The 6,476-nt window shown below is 33.9% G+C and overlaps 1 pseudogene; it reads left to right on the top strand.

The window, feature by feature from the left end:
• The first annotated feature begins 3,232 nt into the window (after positions 1-3,232).
• On the top strand, positions 3,233-3,329 carry LOC138825624 (U6 spliceosomal RNA; annotated as a pseudogene).
• The last annotated feature ends 3,147 nt before the right edge of the window (positions 3,330-6,476 follow it).

The following is a 6,476-nucleotide window of genomic DNA, read 5'->3' as shown; positions in this document are numbered from 1 at the left end:
TCCAGTTCAGACAGAAAACTCGTAGAAGTAAGATACTGTATGCAGCAGATATAGGTGATTTATAACCTTAGACAATCTATTTAATTCTGTTCAAAATTCTCTCCTATCCCAAACTTCCCTCTTTGAACAGGTTTTTTTGCTTTTCCCAAGACTGCCCTTCATTAACTGATTAAAATTTTGAGTGGTCATATTCCTACTCTCTAGAGATTGCTGTTTGGTTGTGATTTTTGTGTGTTTTTGTTTCTAGTTGTGTTTTTTAACTGAATTTTAAAAGTTTGTGCAATTGTGTTACAATTAAATATATCAATCTAATTGTCCAATGCTCCTAGATCAGAGTCACTCCTATCATTCTCAACCAACACTTTCTCCAAGATTTATTTCCAATTGACCACTTCCTTCATCATATGTATACATTCAGTATTCTAGCTGTATTTGCTCCTTGTTCATTTTTCATTCATTCTATGTCTTTACTATAATTCCTCTTTGGTTTCAACTTCCTGATAGTCATTCTGTTAAACTGTCTATTAATACTTTGAAAGGTTTATATACATTCCATGGAGTTTCAATCCTGCATATTCTTGAAATGCTGTCAGCTTATATTTCCATAATTCATTCATCTGCAGCAACAATTTGCAAGACTGGAGACGGGAAGCACCTAAACATGATTTTTTCTCAACCTTTTGAAAGATTAATCTTTAGTCAAAAAGAAAGTTAAAAAATGGCTTAGAATGTATTCCTAACTATGCATTTTTATAAATGGCTTTGTACAATGGTGTGATTCTTTTATTTTACATGGAATATTATTTTCTACTACCTATAAGTTTTGGAAAAAGAAGAAAATTAAAATTTATTCCTAGATAGGAATATGATAGAAATAGAAGACAGATATTATGTTTGTCATATCTCTGATTAGTACCCATATTCAAGACTTAAAGTCAGATTTCTTACTATGTTAGACAGAGGGAAAACAAAAATAACATATGATAAGACAACTATTTGTGATTGTTTAAAATGTACCTTATTAAATGATGAAATTTATTAGCTAACGTTTGGGTTTGAAATTAGGAGGCTGACATATTAAACACATTTCTGAAAAGGCCATACTGAAAAACACAAATTGTGGGTGGTACTATTTCTACACTTTAATGAATGGTTGAACATGTTTGGCATTAGTGCTGTGTAAATAATTCAACTCTATTGTAACTTGCTCCCTACACTTGAAAAACTTGTAATGTCACTAAGTATCATCAACTTGTCAAATGTTATTTTGGCGAAAGTGATTTAAAAAAGTTTATTTGAAAAGGAATATACTTTCAGGAGATTAAATCTAGATTATCATTGGTTTGAGAGTGACATTTTTATACCATAGAACCATGTTGTACTGAAGTCCCAGTTTTTTGAAGCACTCCTTAGTGCTTCAAATGTTTTTCTGAATTACATTTGACCTCTAAGTCAAGTTTTCTGGCTTTGGTAGACCAATTATAGATCTATCCTTCTAGGAACTATTTTTTGGCCCACTAATGTTGGAATAAAATCTTTCGTTAATCATAGGTGAGGAGTATTAAATATAATCTTATGACACTTTGTGAACTTGTTCACTCATATGGGCTGGTCATCTGTAAGTTGAATATTTGAATTACAGTACTTTCTCTCAAATTTTGTGATCGCATCCTTCATTTTAAGTTGACTTGCATTTCACAATTGATTACTGCTAATTCCTGCATCTCAAGGAATTGGGGCCCTGAAATATAGGAAATTCAAATTGAGATGGGTCTTCAATTACTTTGTGTTGATATGTTGCATGGGCCTTGGTGAAAAGTCTTGCCCCTGTTATCTGCTGCTGCAGGTAACTGGGCCTTGGGATCCTAGGACCCATGGGTAATGCAGAAGAATAATATTTTTTAGACATCTTAGCAAAATTTAGGCATAATCAGTAAGAATGCTTCAGAAATATGGACAAAAACCTTTTAGGACAAGCGAGTTAAAAAAATAAACAGAGCAGCAGAGTAAAATCATTACAGATTAGAGGAAAACATTGTTTTTTTATCATGTGGATTCAGAAGACCAAGAACAGTTTGAATGTATCACAAGTTTATACTAAAAAGATTGCATTGATACTTTTTCTAGTCTAATAGATATTTGAAACCTAAATATTTATATTCCAATTCTATTTATTGGAGTAAATAAATATCAACTTATTTGTCAAATTATCAACTAATTCTAGTAAGTTTCATTGTGTGAAATATAAAATCAGCACATATAAATATAAAATATATAACTATATATAATATGATTAAAAGACACACGTTTTGTATTGTTCTGTTGTAGTTACTGTATCAAAGGCAACTCTGTTTTAAAGTATGATTCTATTATCTCTACTTCAGTGTTTGATACAGTTAGACCTAAACCTTTATCATTTGTAGATTTACAGCATGGAGGCAAGAGGAAACACTGTGATTAAAACATTATCAATTTAATGCCTAATAACGAGGAGAAACATATGCACTTCTCCTGCAACTATGAAAATATTTGGTGATAAAAAGGCAGTAGTGTAAGTTCCTGCCAGGAACTTACAGACAGGCCAGGACATTAAGTAATCATGCATACGAACAATTTTTTCACCTTCTTGGCTTTAGCTACTTTTAAATGGAAGGTAAAATAAACAATTACATTTTAATAAAATACCTTCTTGTCTGAACAGTTCTGTTTGAACTGTTCATCCCTCTATGATCCCTTGTAACCAAGATTAGTTTTGTTCTAGTAAGAAAATCTTTGCTGTCAGGGTAAGGTATTCTGGTTGGTCTGTTCCCACATGGAAGAAGGGTAAAGGCTCAGGTAGACATTTGTTCCAGTAACACCTCATTTGGGAAAATGTCAGCTGAAGAAGTTTAGAAGTAGCTCTTAAGCAACGCTTACTTTGTATCCATTAGGTCCACAAAGCTGGATAAATAAGTACTTGAAAAAGCCATCACCTTTGGACCTAACAATAAATAATAGAGAGTATGATCAAATTCCAAATAAAAAGACTTAAGATACTCATTGGCAAAAAAAGTTTGCAAATGTGAGCAATCGACTGATCAATATAATTTTTTCCACTATTCACAGAATTTTAGGGAAATAAGATCGATAGCATTGTTAGGAACAATAAGGTTTCCTTGTTACAAGTAGGCACCCATAGATATAAGCCTGTATAAAGATTGCATCATTAACTATTAAATTTAGAGGATACTACATGCTTCAGCAACACGTATACTCAAATTACAATACAGAGATTAACATGGCACTTGCACAAGGATAATATGAAAATTTGAGAAGTATTCCATATTTTTCATTCTTCAGATGCAAGAAATGAAAAAAAGTGATTAAAAAGATGATTACAAAATTACAAGTGTAACAATACACGTAATTCATATAATTAAATTTAGTTTGACATCAGTGTATTAAATCACCTCAGAAAGGCATTTACATAGCATAAAATTTACAAAACTTTTCAAATTAGACAACATTGTCATTTTATCCCAAAGAAAAATAATATTAAGACGTAGAAAAAAAGGAATCAAACTGTTTCTATATGGAATGCAATCGGAAAGGACACATTAATGAACCTATATATTATAAAATAATATATAATTCAAAGTATATCTAGGAGAAAATAAATTATGAACATGATGCAAACATAGAATATAGAATATTTTAAAATATACTTTTTCAGACAAGCACGAGAAATATTTTCGTTTCTGTACTACTCATTTCAACAGGTAAATTAAAATTATTTCTTATTAAAAAATCACAAACTTTGAAGAAATTATTATACATGTTTACAAATCTATTGAATACATTTTTCCATCCAAGGCAGGCAATTCACTTGGAAGAACTCCGCGGAATCCATGAATTTTTACAGTAAAATATTGGTGCTGCCGGGCACTGGTGGTTCATGCCTATAATCCTAGCTACACAGGAGACTGAGATCTGAGGATCATGGTTCAAAACCAGCATGGGAAGGAAAGTCTGTGGTACTCTTATCTCAAACAAACCACTAGAAAACTGGAAGTGGAGTTGTGTCTCAAGTGGTAGATGGCTCACCTTGAGCTGAAGATCACAGGGATAGCACCCAGGCCCAGAGTTCAAGCCCCATGACCGACCAAAAAAAAAAAAAAGATATTGCTCTTATTTGGATTGTGAAAATATTTTGTAGGGACACAAATGATGGACTTGCATTTTTGAAATTTAAGAAACTTAACCCGACCATTAGAACTTCGGTGAACAATTTGTACAGTCTTTCACAACTTCATAGAGGTAGTGATACATACTTATCCTTTTGGCAATATCAAATACAGTTTCTTCTATGTTGTTCTTCAGGCCTGGATTTATATAATGGTTCAACAGAAGGCGATCCAGAGTATCTTTGCTATCTCAATTCTCAACAGCAAGATATAAGGGTGTCAAGAGTCCTTTAGTTTGGGGAAGTGTTACTGTGGCTCAAGCGGTAGAGCACTCCCCTTGAGCTGAAGAGCACAGGGACAGCACCCGAGCCCAGATCTCAAGCCCCATGACCGACCAAAAAAAAAAAAACACAACAACAACAAAATTCAAACAAACAAAAATATTTGGGCTGGGAAAGTGGCTCAGTGGTAGAGCGCTTTTCTTGCATACATGAGGCCCTAGGTTCGATTCTTCAGCACCACATAAGCAGAAAAAAAAAGTGGGAAGTGGTGCTGTGGCTCAAGTGGTAGAGCAGTAGCCTTGAGCTGAAGAGATGAGGGACAGCGTCCAGGCCCAGAGTTCAGGCCCCACGACCAGACCAAAAAATTTTTTTAAAAAAGAGTCCTTTAGTATGGGCATTGGTATCTGTATCATGATGAAGTAAGAAAGAAGCCACTCTGCTATTATTCCACGTATATGCACTGTTCAGGGGTGTCCAGTCATCTACAGTTATTGCATGTGCCGCTTGAGACACCAACTCACTGACAATGTCTAAGTGTCCACCGTAGGCTTCTCGACGAGGGGTATACTCATCATCATCCCTACTATTCACATAAGTGGCCTTTTGGGAAAGAAGTCTCCGCACTGTAGTAAGCTGAATATTTTCGGCAGCCCAATGAAGAAATACGGTTGGATCCTTCTCCAATATTTTTTCTTGCAATTGATACCATTCCTTACTTTTTCATCTTGTTCCCCATATTCCTAAGAATTGCCTAACCAGAGACTTTGAGTGCCAGTGGGAATGAGGTGTCCATGTATTTCCCTAATAGTTCACATTGGTTGAACTGGTCAGAAATATCTGGTGACTTTTCTGCAACTGTTTATTCACCATGATTTATTTTCTCTTTTTCCAATTTTACTATTCGAAATTATTCTAACTGGAGAGTAGGGAATTGATGGAGAGCAGAGGAAAGATATTCCTCCATATTCAAATGTACACACTGAAAATGAGGACCAGTGATGTCTTCATGTGCAGCTTATTCTAGGCATGAGAAAATAGGAAATAATGCCTTCTATATAAATGATTTGGGAAATGGCAGAGCAAAAAGTGAAATGATACAACCAAAAATATAAAAGCAAAATAAATTAGTATAATTATGGAGCAATCATATTATGTATGAGAACCATGAAAGGGAGAGAGAAAGAAAGAGACAGATGTGTAATGACGTAGCTAGCCACAAAATCCATGCCTCTGATCAATTTGTAGAACAAACAAAATTTTATTTTTTAAAAGAGATGGAAATCGAATTTATGTATTTACTTGAAGTTAGTAAATACATTTTTAGTAGCCTACGTAAAGAGACATATCTTTACCAAATTACAGACAGTAAAATAAATCCTTTCTAGTTCTAGTAACAGATCTGACTGAAATCAGTTGAATCATACTTTTCTTGTACAATGAAGGAATAAGAGGGCAGTAAAGCAGCTAGAGAAGGCAGGGAGATTGTATCTGTGACAAAACTTTGTGGAAATTGGTACTGATGATTTCTTACTGGTGATCCACTTGCACTGGAAGCATGATTCTGAAGTATTGCTTGCCCATTCTGAACTATTGATTTGATCATTATATTCTCCAAGAAGAAAGTGAGAATTGATAGTGAAGGACTACTAACACATTTTGACCTTCTCACTGAGCACTTTCAATCATCAAAATCACATGAAGACAATAGACAGGCCTACTTTTTAGATGAAAGAAAGTGTCTTATAAAAACAAGGAATGTATGTAGTCATGCAAAGGACTTCTATTTTACCAATGCCTCATACATTTTTCTAATGTTGGGTACCAATAAATAATGGATCTATTAGAAAGCTCTTAAGGCTCATATGTTCAATGGTGGGTTCTCTTACACTATATCATGGTATTTTTTGTGTATGGTTTTAAGAATAAATTTACATTACTAACTTGAATTTCTGAAATGACAGTATCATCACTGTACATCTTGCTGCTATACTCTCATTTTAAAATTACCATCTAAGTATGTGCATTAGATAAC

This window comes from Dipodomys merriami, unplaced genomic scaffold (genome assembly GCF_024711535.1).
Source record: "Dipodomys merriami isolate MVZ:Mamm:240054 unplaced genomic scaffold, mDipMer1.0.p SCAF_1383, whole genome shotgun sequence".
Taxonomy (NCBI): Eukaryota; Metazoa; Chordata; class Mammalia; order Rodentia; family Heteromyidae; genus Dipodomys; species Dipodomys merriami.
This window is presented reverse-complemented; position numbering and strand designations above follow the sequence as displayed.